Source organism: Armigeres subalbatus, chromosome 3, assembly GCF_024139115.2.
Source record: "Armigeres subalbatus isolate Guangzhou_Male chromosome 3, GZ_Asu_2, whole genome shotgun sequence".
NCBI classification, from domain to species: Eukaryota; Metazoa; Arthropoda; class Insecta; order Diptera; family Culicidae; genus Armigeres; species Armigeres subalbatus.
The window spans coordinates 428,277,000-428,292,932 of NC_085141.1; the positions used below are offsets into that span (position 1 = coordinate 428,277,000).

At 41.6% G+C, this 15,933-nt stretch overlaps 1 protein-coding gene across 3 annotated transcripts in view; it reads left to right on the forward strand.

Moving 5' to 3' along the window:
* Positions 1–13,814: 13,814 nt before the first annotated feature.
* The window catches only part of LOC134227501 (ecdysone-inducible protein E75-like), a 220,689-nt gene continuing 218,570 nt past the window's right edge, over positions 13,815–15,933 (forward strand). For all 3 annotated transcript variants that reach the window (XM_062709040.1, XM_062709041.1, XM_062709042.1), the window contains exon 1: positions 13,815–14,490. The gene's annotated coding sequence lies outside the window, so the exon portion shown is untranslated. The remainder of the gene's footprint in view (positions 14,491–15,933) is intronic.

A 15,933-nucleotide genomic window follows, 5' to 3' on the forward strand; every position in this document is an offset into this window, starting at 1 on the left:
GTACTAGCATTTGATCTTTGCTTTTTATCATCAACAGTGCTTGCGAAGTGTATGTATCTCTGCATATCATCCATCGCTATAAAAGCTATTCCCAGCTAGTGCGTTTTTTCACAGCTCTGGTTGATGGTACGCACCTCCTGCAGCGCTACGATGTGGAATATTGATGCAATATATCATCTATAGGAATTGCTTCATGAAATCTTTCAGTAACTCCTTCAGATTATCAAAAAAATCCATCGTGCATTTCTCCTGAAAAAGCAATTTGCTGGAATAGTTTCTGGAGAAAACCTTGAGAAATTTCTGGAGAATTCCAAAATGAATGTTCGAAATAATTTGTGGAAAATTATCCGAGGGTATTTGCAGAGTGTTTCTTTAAGTAATTTAAGTGGAAATTCCTGAAGGTGTTGAGAGCATTCCTGGACGATTTTTTGGAGAAGTTCTGGGAAGAAGAAATGGGAGAATTTCTGCAAAAAATCCAGGGATATTTTTTTTAAAGATGCTTCGGAAAATTCCTTTAGACATTTCCCAGAATAAATCCAGAAGATTTTCTATGTGAATTTTTGAAGAAATTTTTGGAGGAAATACCTTGAGAAATTTTCAAAGGACTTCTGGCAGTATATTCTGAGAGAATTTTTGAACTTTGAGTGGGAATTCTTAAAACAAATATCCGGAGGGATTTTATGAGAGTTTTTCGAAAGAGTTCTCATAGAAATGTACTTTAAAAAATGTCTGGAGGCAAAACCGGATGAATTTCCAGAGGAATTTCTTTACGAATTTCTAGGAGAATTCATGAAGGAATTTTCAAAGAATTGACCTGTGCGCCGATTGAAATTTTATCGGCGGCGGGGTGATAGATCATTTTCAGCCGTCACGCCGTTAATGACCTTCAGTGGCGTTAACTGATTTCATGGTTCAGAAATTATCCTGAATTTCTTCGAAAGCTCTTAAAACAATTCCTTCGAGAGTTCCTCCGGAAGTTCTTCCGGAATCTCCTCCAGAAGTTCCTCCGGAAGTTCCCCCGAAAGTTCCTCCAAGAATTCCTCCAGAAGATCCTCTGGAAGTTCCTCGGGAAGTTTCTCGGGAAACTCCTCTGGAAGTTCCTCCAGAAATTCCTTTGGAATTCCTCCAGGAATTCCTCTGGAAGTCCCTCCAGGAATTCCTCTGAAGTTTCTCAAGGAATTCCTCTGGAAGATCCTTCACGAATTCCTTTAGAAGTTCCTCCAAAACTTTTTCTGGAAATTCTTCCAAGAATTCCTCTGGAAGTTTCTTCAGGAATTCCTCTGAAAGTTCCTTCAGGAATTTCTCTGGAAACTCCTCCAGGAATTTCTCTGGAAATTCGCCAGGAATTCCTCTGGAAAATCCTCCAGGAATTCCTCTGGACGTTCCTTAAAGAAATCCTCTAAAGGTTCCTTCGGGAATTCCTCTAGAAGTTTCTCCAGAAATTTCTCCAGGAATTCTTGTAATAGTTTCTTTATGAATTCCTCTGGATGTTCCTCCAGGAATTCTTTCAGAAGCTGCTCCAAGAATTCTCCCAAAAAGTTCCTCCAGAAATTCCTCCCGAGGTTCCTCCTGAAATTCCTCCAAAAATTCCTCCAGAAATTCCTCCAAGAACTCCTCCGGAAGCTCATCCAGGAATTCCTCTGGAAATTCCACCAGGAATTCCTCAGGAAGCTACTCCAGGAATTCCTCTGGAAGTCCCTTCAGGAATTTATCTGGAAGTTCCTCCAGGAATTCTTCTGGAAAATCCTCCAGGAATTCTTCTGGAAATTCCTCCAGGAGTTCCTCCGGAAATTCTTGCAGAAATTCTTCCCGAAGTTCCTCTAGAAATTCCTTCCTAAGTTCCTCCAAAAATTCCTCCAGGAATTCCTCCGGAAGTTTATCCAGGAATTGCTCCGAAAGTTTCTCCAGGAATTCTTCCAGGAATTTATCCGGAAGTTCTTCCACGAATTCCTCCTGAAGTTCCTCAAGGAGTTCCTCCAAGAGTTTCTTATGAAATGCTTCCGGAAGTTTCTCCAGGAATTGCCACGAAGGTTTCTCTAGAAATTCCTCTGCAAGTTCCTCCGGAAGTTCTTACACAAGCCTTCCAGAAGTTCCTAAGGAAGTTCCTCGAAGAATTCCTCTGATCGTTCCTCTAATAATTCCTCCGGAAATTCCTCCGAAAGTTCCTCCAGGAATTCTTCCAGAAGTTTATTCAGGAATTCCTCCAGAAGTTCCTCTGGAAGTTCCTGGGGAAGTTCGTCTGGAAGTTTCTCGGGAAACTCTTCTGGAAGTTACTCCAGAAATTTCTTTGGAAGTCCCCCCAGAAATCCGAAGTTCCTCTTGAAATTTCTCCAGAAATTCCTCCAGGAACTCCTCCGGAAGCTCATCCAGGAATTCCTCTGGAAATTCCCCCAGTAATTCCTCAGGAAATTCTTCTGGAAGTTCCATCAAGAATTCATCTGGAAGTCCCTTTAGGAATTTCTCTGGAAGGTTTAGGGTCATTTGGCCGAATGCCGTTTGGCCGAATGCCGTTTGGCCGAATGTCGTTTGGCCGAATGCCATTTGGACGAAAGGGTCATTTGGCCGAACGCCATCTGGCCGAATGCCGTTTGGCCGAATAGTTGAAATTCTCCGAATGAAGAATAAACGATAAAGAAGGAAAGAGAAAGAAGAAAGAACCATAGAATAAGAAAGAATCAAGGAAGAAGAAAGAATCAAGAAGGAAAAAAGAAAAACAAAAGAAGTAGGAAGAATAAAGATGAAAGAAGTTAGAAGGAAAAGATAGAAGAGGGAAGAAGGAAAAGGGAAGAAAGAAAAAGAAAGAAGAAGAAAGAAGGAAGAAGGAAGAAGAAAGAAGGAAGAAGGAAGAAGGAAGAAGGAAGAGAAAGAAGGAGGAAGGAGGAAGGTAGAAGGAAGAATGAAGAATGAAGAAGGAAGAAAGAAGAAGGAAGAAGGAAGAAGGAAGAAGGAAGAAGAAAGAAGGAAGAAGGAAGAAGGAAGAAAGAAGAAGGAAGAAGGAAGAAGGAAGAAGGAAGAAGGAAGAAGGAAGAAGGAAGAAGGAAGAAGGAAGAAGGAAGAAGGAAGAAGGAAGAAGGAAGAATGAATAAGGAAGAAGGAAGAAGGATGAAGGATGAAGGAAGAAGAATGAAGGAAGAAGGAAGGAAGGAAGATGGAAGAAGGAAGATGGAAGAAGAAAGAAGGAAGGAGGAGCTTCCGGAGGAATTCTTGGAGGAGCTTCCGGAGGAATTCCTGGAGGAGCTTCCGGAGGAATTCCTGGAGGAGCTTCCGGAGGAATTCCTGGAGGAGCTTCCGGAGGAATTCCTGGAGGAGCTTCCGGAGGAATTCCTGGAGGAACTTCCGGAGGAATTCCTGGAGGAACTTCCGGAGGAATTCCTGGAGGAACTTCCGGAGGAATTCCTGGAGGAACTTCCGGAGGAATTCCTGGAGGAACTTCCGGAGGAATTCCTGGAGGAACTTCCGGAGGAATTCCTGGAGGATCTGCTGGAGTAATTCCTGGCTAAACTAACGGAAGATTTCTTGGAGAAATTTCCGCAGGAATTCTTGGAGGAACATTCGGAGGTACTATGAAGGAACTTTCCGAATAATGGAACAGCCTTCAGAGCACTTCCTGGTGTTATTTACGGAGGAATTTGTGGAAGCGTTTCGGAAAATTTCTATTGGTTTAAATAAGCTCACGACGACCCACACCGCCGCACCGCCGCTGACGATTACCAACGGCGTGACGCCGCTGGCTGAAAATGATAAAATTTTCAGTCGGCACACAAGTCTACTTCCTTCTTTCTTCTTCATTCTTCCTTTTGCATTCTTGCTTCTTCATTTTTCCTTCTTCCTTCTTACTCTTTCTTCTTTCTTCCTTCTTCTTTCTTCCATCTTCTTTTTTCTTCCTTCTTCCTTTTCTCCTTCATCCTGTATCTTTCTTTTTCTTCTTTCTTCTTCTTTCTTCCTTCTTTTTTCTTTCCTTCGTCCTTATTCTTTCTTCCTTCTTCCTTCCTTATTTTTCCTTCTTTCTTCTTCATTCCTCATTTTTTTCCTTATGCCTTCTGCATTTTTTGCCATCTTCCTTCTTTTGATTTCTCCTTCTTACATTCTGCTTCTTTCTTCCTTCTTCTTTCTTCCTTCTTCCTGCTTCCTTCTTCTGTGTTCCTTTTCCATTCTTCCTTCTTTCTTCTTCCTTAACTTCATACTTCTCATTTCTTATTTGTCACTTCTCACTTCTTGCTCCCTACTACAAAGACTACTAACGACGCATTACTCGCTACAACTTCTCATTTCACACACTTTATAAAGAAACGTATTTCAACTTTTTGTGGGGCCCTCCTTAGCCGTGCGGTAAGACGCGTGGCTACAAAGCAAGACCATGCTGAGGGTGGCTGGGTTCGATTCCCGGTGCCGGTCTAGGTAATTTTCGGATTGGAAATTGTCTCGACTTCCCTGGGCATAAAAGTATCATCGTGTTAGCCTCATGATATACGAATGCAAAAATGGTAACCTGGCTTAGAAACCTCGCAGTTAATAACTGTGAAAGTGCTTGATGAAGACTAAGCTGCGAGGAGGCTCTGTCCCAGTGTGGGGATGTAATGCCAATAATAAGCAGAAGAAGATTTCAACTTTTTGGTCAAACGGCATTTGGCCGAATGGCGTTCTGCCAAAAAACCCGTTCGGCCAAAAGACATTCGACCAAACTTTATTCGGCCAAATGACCCTGAACCGAGAAGATATACAGCTACAGTTATACCCACATTCACGAGATTCAAAAGCTCCCTTCAAGAGGCTCAGAGGCGTCCAATAGTCATAAAAGTCCTGTAGGATGCTTGATGTATAAACTTGATTTGAATTGCAAAGTTTCACGAAATAATAAAAGTTTCAACCCACTTTATGGAAAGCCTTATATCACGTTAGTTTTCAGGTCCATTATTCATTATGAGTTACGCTTATACTCATTAACAGCAAAACATAGTGGGTACCTCAATTAACTCTAAACTCTTGGGTGAAGCTCTGGAGAAAATTCTGGGTAAATAGGGAAATCTTCGGATGAATTTCTGAGGGAATTGGTATACGATACTATGCTGGCATTTCCAATTTTTGTTTGTGGAGTTTCATGAGAAATTCCTGAAGCAATTTTTGGAGATATTCCTGCGGGAAATAACGGAGGAACTCTCAAGGAGGATCTGAGGGGGAAATTCAATTGCTATATAGAGTACCCGATCCCCACTACCTGGCCTGTAAAGAGGTCGATAATGAACGGTTTGCTAGTTACTGCAACCGTGGCTCATGATGGCATTTCAGGTTCATAGGCGTCAATGACAGTACATGGGATCGCGACCGGACATTCACTGCCGAACTGCCAGAAACCATCTGCGATAGTACCGGCGAATCTATCTAGAAGTAGGGCAAGTGGTGTGGTTGCGTCAGTGTCTAACAGTTAGAAAGGCTCGGCTTACGCATGAAAAATTCGAGACTCATAAAACTCACGTCTATTGAAAATTATAGGAATGGAAGAGGCAAATCAAGACGACATCGGCTGTGCAGGCGTTTCCATACTTGAGAGGCCTTCAGGTGGACGATTTTTTTTAAATGCAATACGGCATATTCTCATTGGGAACGATAAGGCGTCAATCTTTGCGATGGACATTCCAAACAACCAATAGTGGCAAATACTAGGACTTTGCCTCATTTCTCATATATCATATCCGGAGAGCAGCGCATACAATCTGCATTACTTTCGACCATAATCGACAATAGAACGGCTGGATCTCATCAGAAGAATTAATCTTATCTTTAGTCCAACATTACACTTCAAGAACCATACTATTTAAATGTGTCTAAATTTGAGTTTGGTCATCTTTGTTCTTGATGATGTTGATTCTAATTTGTATAACATCGTGATTTTGAAATATGTATTGTCCATGGAAGATTACTAGATAGAATCTGAGAAAAGCTACGTTTTAGGCTTTCCTTCTCGGCCAAGCGCCTCGTTAGTCTTGTCCTCTACAACTAATGAAGATCTGAAAATTATAAATAATCACGTTGATAATGAAATTAAAATAAAGATAGCGCTAGTGTTACGATTGCGATGGACAGTTCCTGAATCCGTCAAGACTTGTCGCCAGGTCGACAAACAAGTGTCCGTAGAGGTTAATAGATGCAAACGGATTTCGAGGAAAACTACGGATTGGCCAGTGGTTAGAGACCGACATTTCATGAAAGTGCGACTGATTTGAATTTCAGCGCCTGGAATGACGAAGAATGCAGAGCGATAATCATTGGAAAGAGTGTAGCGATACATCCATACGGCAACCAGTCAAGAGCTAGCAGAAGTTGATCCACGTCGAATATATAGTATTAACTTTTAGGTGTGGTCACGAACCCAATGAAGCAGTTCAAGATTCGTATACTTTGCGATGCAGCAGCAACTCCGAATATTCGATGGATTAGGCCACATTTAAAGCAACGTGCTCGTCATATTCAGCACAGTTTCTGAAAAATTTAAACCTAGAGAAGCATTTGATGGAGTTGTAGAAGTAACTTTACTTAAATTTATTGTTTCCAATTTTTACCTGTTTGATGATATTTTGCCAAATTGCCGAATGAGCACGGCATACCGTGCGAATGAGTGAGCACAACAAAAGTTTTATCGCCTACTTTTTTCACTTTGTTCATCAGTTGTCTAAATTACTTCGGTAATTATATCGAGTTTTCCTTGAGCACTTTCCTTTAGAACTGCATACTAAGCTTTATGGAATGTGCAACTGCATTGGTTACCCGCGAAGGAATGAGTCAAAGCCATGGCCAGCTATTCACTAATCACAAATTAACGATTTTTCGGTGACTTCCCATCTGTTTACTGTGAGCTGTGTTGAAAATTACCGAATTTCAGTAATTTCACAACGGTTCACCGAATTCTGTGAAATGGTTAATGATTTTTTTGTTAAACAGCCAATTTACCGAAGTCTGTGATTTATTTAGCTGACATTTCGGTAAATTAGAAGCTCACCCCAGCGCGGCAGTGAACGTCATCAGTCACGCCTTATTTATCGTTCAGCTCAGTGCAACTCAGGCGAATTTTTGTGTAGGCGTGAAAAAATATAAAAATGGTGAAATTACTGATCGATTATGCTGCAAAATTCATGCAAGGATTAAGTAAGTAATAATCAGATGCTAAATCGATTCAATTGTTATAATTACTTCCTTTATTTCGACTTTCATGCAGATGCCACTGATATCAAACCAACACCTTTTCAGTTAATTATCCCTCGACAATGGACTCGGAACGAAGGATAAACTATTTTCCTGTGGAATCGCAGCTTACCGCTGGGCTTGGCTGTGCACGAATTTTAAATCTATGAAAACGAGAAAACTGCATGTAAAACCTGTATTTATTTTTATCATTATTCCACATAAACATTAAAACAAAAACAATGTGCGATTTTTTTCGGCAACAAAGAACTCTCATTCGGAAAAGATTGTTTTTTTTTCAAATTACAGTGGTTACGGCAATTATTCATGGTTTCTTAATTACAGTTCTTCGGTAATTACATATGCAGAAAAAGACTTTTTTCGGTAATATTTGCTGATCGCTCAGTAAAATTGACAAATCGTTCGTCTCAGGCAATTTACAGATCACTCGGAAATTTTATCGTTTACCGAAACCATTACCGACTGTTCAGCTGTTGAGAATTCGGTAAAGGAATTACCGAAGTCGGTAATTCTGGCGGAGTGTGTATGGGCTCTAATCCTCAGTTCAATAAAGATTTCACCGAGAACGGACGCGAGGGCCGTCGCAACGATGACAGCAGGAATACTCAAGCGAAATTTTCTCCGCAATGTTCGGGCCTTCGTTTGGTTGCTGTTCGAAAGGAAGACGCAATGTGAAAAGAAAATAGAAGATACTCGTTGCAATATTTCCGTTCCTAAAATGTATTGATGATGTACTGGTTGTGGTAACTTAAACTTATACAGGCCGAATCTTTCGCCAGCTGAAACCCACCATACGTTGGTGCGTCCGTCGCTGTCGAAGTTCGTCCAAAGCAGAAAGATCATTGCTCTTTTACTTCCGCATCCCACCGAACAAAACTCGTTCGTTCAATCTTCGGAGCTTTTCGCCCGAGGGCGAATAGTGCCACCTTATCAATTACACGTAAAACAAATGTAACTCAAATTTTGACATAATCCATCTTGTACTTTTTTTTCAAATTACTTTCTCTCCAACTCATACCTACCACACTGGGTTATTGGAGCGACTGAACGATATGATCTTGCACTACTTGCACTTATTGTTGTTAACACACATGCCATTATCGTTGCACCAGATCATCATGTTGTTAATATCTCCTTGTAGAGCAATGCAGTCATCAGGGGATTCTATGACGCAAAAACTTCAAATCATCGGCGAATGAAAGCTTAGAAGACGACAGCATACCGCACAGGTCATTCACAAAATGTTGAATGTTGATCGGAAAGATACGAAGAAATCCATTCCGCAATCCAGTTCGATAAGCCTATTTGCTTCAATTTTTCGACAACTAGGATGTGAGGTACGGTATCGAATGCTTTCGCAAAGTCAATGTACACCGAATCGATTTGCTTTCTCCTTTACATTTCTCTTGAAAGCGTGGACACATAACACATCAGGTTAGTTGTGGTCGAGCGCTTCCTCATGAATCCATGTTGACTATTCGAAATAATTACTATGTCTGAAACTTGATTATGCATATGTACAACATGTGATAGATTTAGTTCGGAAAAGGTATTGGAGGCTAACCGCCCTTCGGTGGGGTTTGATCCCACGACCCCAGTTCGCATGACAGGTGCTTTCCCTACTAAGCTACGAAGGACCTCCGTCGTCCACCACAGCTTAGCGGGTACTGATGAAACCAAATTCCCAGCACCAGGTACCAGCCGATCTCTCGCAATACATTTTCAGAACTAACTCTCTCAAATGTATTTTTGTACACATGTCAACCAAGTAGGATGAGTATTTAGTATTGTCCGGCTCCTACACACTTGCTTCATCAGCAACGGCGCTCAATGAAGTAGGCCGTTGCTGATGAAGCAAGTGTGTAGGAGCCGGACAATACTAAATACTCATCCTACTTGGTTGAGTTGGTGTACGAGACACTGAAGACGGCCTTACTGTTGAGGTCGAAATACGTATCTGTCAAGATACAATTAAGTGGTGGAATTAAATGGGATTGTATAAACTCGTCTTATGACAGGGGAAAAATGGATTGCTGGAAATGAACTGAGGCCGAAATCAGCAATCAAACCCCAGTAGCCAATTTTATACCTAACCCATAACCCTATTACCAGGACCCGTTGACTGATGGTAAACCATCGAGAGGCTGACGTTGGCGTCAGTAGCTGTGAAGGGTAGTTTTGAGTAGAGTCCTATAAGAAGAGTAACGTCATGTGCCACGTTTGACAGGTCTCCTGCTCGTTTGGAACGCGCATTTGTATGGAACTGACAGACGATTCTGTTCCAATTCTGACACTTGACGACACTGTTATTATAGTCACTGTAGTTTTGAGTAGAGCTACGCCGTCGTTTTCGGTCACTTGGTACCCTCCGAGACGTGCTTGACCAGCTCGCTTGGCTGCAGGAGGCAAACGGTGGTCTGAATCTCGTGGTTGGTGATCGTTGAGTGTTTGTTGAAGTACGTCAGACGGTAGCCACAGCCACGGCCACAGCCGCGAAACGCCCGTTGGATCCGCCTTATGTTCAATCGACGCTAGTGCTGCCGTGGCAAACCAGGGGTGGCATTGCGCATCTCGAATCGAATCATTCGTTTCGAAAAAAATGCGGCATTATGTATTTCGTTCGACTTCATTCAGTCGTAGTACAAGATTTCGAATGGTGCTGTACTAGCTCAATCGAGTATGTTCTGTCAAACGCAATGTAAACAGAGATAATAAGAGATAGCTCTCTCCGTGTTTAGTATGCCGCCCGGTGGAGAGTCAAACTTCAGCGCATGGCGAATGTGAGTAAACTGAGAGAATAAGAGTCATTTCATCTGCGTGTGACATGCTGCCTGTTGGAAACGTCGGAAAGGCATCCTTCAGAGCCTGAATTTGCAGTTAATTTATAAACAAATAAATTGTGCTCAACGACTATAAAAAGCAATATTATTTATTGAGCAGTTGCAACCGATTACCATATTATGCCGATACGATATGTTTTGTAAATTGAGATATTGTTACGACACAATTTATAAGTTGACTTTTCTTTGTGTTTTAGTTAAATGCACTTGAGTCATCTCTTGCGCGTTTGTTTTATTTAACTCAACTATTTTTGCGTAGATTTTGGAATATAGGTACACGTTTTTATACAGATTTTCAGATTTTTTACGCGGTTTTTTTTCGGTTTTACGCGGATTTCGGGATAATTAGAGATTGCATTTTGTCAGGAAACTATAAAAGTAGGTATACTAACGAATAACATTCGTTTTTCATTCGACTGGAGTCGCATACTGGAACGAGAAGTTGTTTTCGAAATCGATGCTGAACATGTTCGACACGATAGAATTGCATGTTATGTAACGTGTAAATCAAAATCTGGACATGTGAAATCTGTGATCACGGAAAACGAAAATAAAGCCCTCAAAATGTAAGAAGGCGAGTGAGGAATATGAGACAGCAGGAGTTGTTCTTCGCAATAGACATCTGACCAATAGAGAGAAAAGAGAGGGAGAGAGAGAGAGAGAGAGAGAGAGAGAGAGAGAGAGAGAGAGAGAGAGAGAAAGAGAGTGAGAGAGGAAGAGAGAAAGAAAGAAAGAAAGAAAGAAAGAGAGAGAGAGAGAGAGAGAGAGAGAGAGAGAGAGAGAGAGAGAGAGAGAGAGAGAGAGAGAGAGAGAGTGAGAGAGAGAGAGAGAGAGAGAGAGAGAGAGAGAGAGAGAGAGAGAGAGAGAGAGAGAGAGAGAGAGAGAGAGAGAGAGAGAGAGAGAGAGAGAGAGAGAGAGAGAGAGAGAGAGAGAGAGATAGAGAGAGAGAGAGAGAGAGAGAGAGAGAGAGAGAGAGAGAGAGAGAGAGAGAGAGAGAGAGAGAGAGAGAGAGAGAGAGAGAGAGAGAGAGAGAGAGAGAGAGAGAGAGAGAGAGAGAGAGAGAGAGAGAGAGAGAGAGAGAGAGAGAGAGAGAGAGAGAGAGAGAGAGAGAGAGAGAGAGAGAGAGAGAGAGAGAGAGAGAGAGAGAGAGAGAGAGAGAGAGAGAGAGAGAGAGAGAGAGAGAGAGAGAGAGAGAGAGAGAGAGAGAGAGAGAGAGAGAGAGAGAGAGAGAGAGAGAGAGAGAGAGAGAGAGAGAGAGAGAGAGAGAGAGAGAGAGAGAGAGAGAGAGAGAGAGAGAGAGAGAGAGAGAGAGAGAGAGAGAGAGAGAGAGAGAGAGAGAGAGAGAGAGAGAGAGAGAGAGAGAGAGAGAGACTCCGCAAGACGATCGAATAGAGTTCGCCGCCGTACCAAACTGACTATCTACAAAACGCTGAAAAGACCGGTAGTTCTCTACGGACACGAGGCCTGGGCGACTCTCGTGGAGGACCAGCTCGCACTGGGAGTTTTCGAAAGGAAAATGTTGCGTACCATCTATGGTGGGGTGCAGGTGGCGGACGGTACGTGGAGGAGGCGAATGAACCACGAGTTGCATCAGCTGTTGGGAGAACGATCCATCGTTCACACCGCGAAAACCTAGAGACTGCGGTGGGGCGGGTGCGTAGTCACAATGTCGGGCAATAACCCGGTGAAAATGGTCCTCGACAATGATCCGACGGGAACAAGAAGGCAAGGTGCACAGCGGGCAAGGTGGATCGATCAGGTTGAGGACGATTTGCGGACCCTCCGCAGACTGCGTGGTTGGCGAAGTGCAGCCAGGTACCGATCTGAACGGAGAAGTCTTTAATGTGCAGCACAGGCCACTCCGGCCTTAGTCTGATAATAATAAATAAAGGTAACCACTTTCCTTCGATGGTACTCGAACAAACGAACCTGCAGTAGGGTCGTAGGTTCGATTTCCATCGAAGGGAAAGGGGTTACTTCGAATACGTCTTTCAAATCAATATCTTCCACATATTGTACATATTCACATATGAGTTTTCATAACATTGTAAATTTATTATCGTGTGTTTTTAATTCTAGATTAAGTTCAACACTATTCACAATCACGAATCACAGGAAAAAACCTTTATTTCCCGAGCAGGAGAGATTGGCTCAATAATACCTAATTCTTTTATTGATACCATACTCTGTTATGAATTAGCCCTGCATAAGAGGTAAAATACAAAAGAAATAATACCAAAATTAATATGCACAATACTTAAGCCATAACATACTCAGTTATTAAATTGAATTCCAATCCCAAATGCATAACCAATTATTATTCGTTTGGTTTTGAAAACCCTAAGCATGTTGTCCCTCAGGTATTCCTCTTATAAGTTTTTGGTATTATTTTTGGTATATTACCTCGTATGCAAGACTAGTTTAAACCAATTTCTGTTATAGAGGTCTCCGCTCCTGCTCGGGTTAATATTTTTAAATATATTATCATAGTTTTTCCCCGAAGAAATAATATTCGGGCTACTTTTCTAAAAATAAACATACGCTTTTGACAGAATATGAAGTCGACGTAATACTCGCCACACTTGAATTGAAATTACAGTCAAACCTCCACGAGTCGATGTTCTATAACTCGATATCGACTCATGGAGGCAAATTATTTCATATAAAAAAATATTTTCTTGGTTATTATGATGGTCCCTTCAAACAGCTTTCCAAGGCTTTTATATTCCACATCTCGCTATTTTCAGGATTTCATAATCGACTCATGGAGGTTTGACTGTAAATAATGATCTTCATTACTAAGATTAACAATACATATAATGACTGGCTAATTATTCGCTAACATTGTCGACAGTATGTACATAGGTTCTCTTTAAACGAAGTAGTAACCGGGTAGTACCTGACGTAACGTGCCTGCATTGTTTTGGCAATAAATTCAATCTAATTTAGAAGCTGCTAAGCTTCCAAAGCTGAAGGTTACCTAATTGAAAGAACTGCGCAATACATACCACGTATCCGCAAATATTCGTCAGCATTGCTCCGTAGACCGAATACCAGAACAATCGAAAGTGAAAACCATCCTAATGTTCAAATATTTGTAAACATCTCCCATCTACTTAAGTTCGCATAGTAATACTGACCAACTGTAAGAAGGTAAACATCTAATCTGACTAACTAATATCAAAACACAACTACTGTAGGTCAGTAATAGTAGGCTAGTCGCTATGCAGCAGTCAGCGAGTGCAATCAAAACAAAGCAAGCGTGTCCCTCCCTTTCGCTTTCTCGCTGGAAGAAAAGTAAAAACCCACTCCCGGTGAGTTCCCACTCTACGGCCAGACTATGCCTTGTACCGGTCGGTTGCCGTCGCCACCGCCGTCGCTGCCGGCCGGCCGATCGATGTGTTCTGGAGGTTATAGTTTGGATGGTAGACATAGTTGTACGAGCACTCTGGAGCGGTGTTGGTGTTCCCGCAGATCCCCCTTTTTGCCACCCATTCGCTCTGGAGCAGTCGGGCAGCAGGAGGTGGCGTTCTTATGTACATGCAGACAGGACCGCGACCAACAACGACGACGACGACGACGAAGAGAATGAGAGCGAGAGAACTCTGGACTCGCGGCGGGTCGAGATTGGGTTCTCTCTGCATGTTTTGCCGTCGTCGCAGTCTCTGCAAGTGCCGGGAAACCGGAATGTTTGTTAGGTCGGTCAGACTGTGTGGTGGTACATCACCTATTCATTCCCAATGAAAGCGACAGTAAAGGGAAATCTTTTGGGTGAATTGGTTGATACTTTGGTTAGCCTCGCGAGCTCCGGTCGCGTTCTTCCCTGTTAAGAATCCACTTGTAACGCAGAAAACAACAGTTCGGTTCGTGTACTTTCGGTGCACCTTGTCTGTTACAATCGGTTTCGGTTTGCTGCGATTGATTTGTTATGAACGAACAATTTTCCCATAGGAGCATCCAAGGTTTCCCTTCAACGCAAGCATGGATTACTAGGTTTCATACGAGTTCAAGGACTACTTGGATATATCTAAGGACCGCTATGAATCGATTCCAAATATGAGCAACGAGGCATATAGTTGTGCAATGAATCGCTTCCTGGATATTCAGCGATGGGATAGAAGACTGTGACAGGTTGTGTGTCCTTGGACTTTTACGGACTGTGTGTTATCAAGAGCTGTGTGTTGGGCGTTGTGGACTGAATCGATCTGAACAAAAGACCAAGACTTCCTCTGGAATATTGAATGGACGGCGGGAGCGGGATGGTGAAAAGCAAAACAGCTTGAAATGCTAATGGGACAAGTGTGACTCAACGAAGTCTAATCCACGCGTACGCCTACGTCAATTAGTGTAAACAACGAGCCTTGTTGAGGATAAGCCGCGCTGCCAGTGGGTGACCGGAATATTGCAACTGAGCTTTGATTGTTTCTCTTCGGCGCACGCCAAACTTGTTGAGGTGAGGTGAATTCTAGATTTAATTTATATTGTTATTTTGCATAAAACATCGAGTTGTGTGACGATACCGGGAAACAGATGAGTGTGGACTGGTTGCTAAAAGAGCGAAGAGTAAATCAAGTGACAAGAACGGTGGCTTTTGTTTTAAATGGGACGGAGAACTCACAGTCAGGGCTGTAGTTGTTGATTAGATTGGTACTCTTTGCTGATATTAGAAATGATCTTAAATTTGGTATGTTTTCAACAAATGCAAAAGTTTGTTCGTAAGCTACTGAACAGCAAAACCTACGAACCAGAATATGTTCAAAACAGTTTGCGCAAATATACACACATACATACATGCGTACCATTCTCATATCATGAAACACATTTCAAATTGTTCCAGAAACAATTATGAACCGATAGTATTTTCTGCGAACAAAAATGTATTTGTTCTGATTATGGGGCAGATAGACTGCAAAGTTAATTATTCCGCGAATGGTAACTTGAGACGGTTACGGCAATCCATTGGCAACATTATTAATTTTTATTGATTTTGTTTAACAACATATTTACAATCAAATAATCTTAAAGTAGAACCGATCTACTTTATGAAACCAGTAGTTAGCAATATTTCGAAATTGAAATTTAAGCAAACTGTGCTGAGCCTTGTTTAACAAGACAAAACCTTTGCATTTAAAACGGTCAAATAAACTGCAATTGAGAGCGATTGTAACTACGTTACAAAAAAAGTATTATCCAATTAAATATTTAATTAAATTTCATGTCCCGCGTTTGTATGAAAAGCAGCTTTGAAAGATGTGACGACCGATACGAAATTTTAAGAATTCAAATAAAGGGATGTAGGGAAAATGATGTATTTTGAACATCTGAAAATATTTTGGACTTTTGGATACCCAGACAACCAGAATGCATGCATGATAGAATTGATTTTTTGTTATGCGATGCCTATGCACACAATTTACATCGCATACCAGTCGCGAAAACATTCTTTACGTACAAAAGTGGAGGCGATATATGTGAATTTCTTATCCGACGTTGCACGGTATTGTATGCGATGTGCACGATTTTTATGCGAGTTTCTTTGTTATACATTGCGATGTAGTTTGTGATAACAAACTCTGTTTGACAGATAATCTGATTTCATTTGAGTTTGTTTGCAGGAATATGCGATGTCAACACATAAAACTGGACTAAACTCGTAAAATAGCATACTGTGCGGGAAACTTTATAAATAAACTGATGAGCCTCGCACCATAATGCGATTTTGAAAAAATTTTGATCGGTAAACGATTTTATTCGTGCATTCTTATGCGGTGTGTGGTTGTCTCGGTATATTTTGCGTGTTTTTCTGCTAAGCTTTCTTTAAGTAAATAGGAATCATGTGTCTTTTTAACCTCTTTCATACTCATATTTATGACCATATTTACGAAACAAATTATAG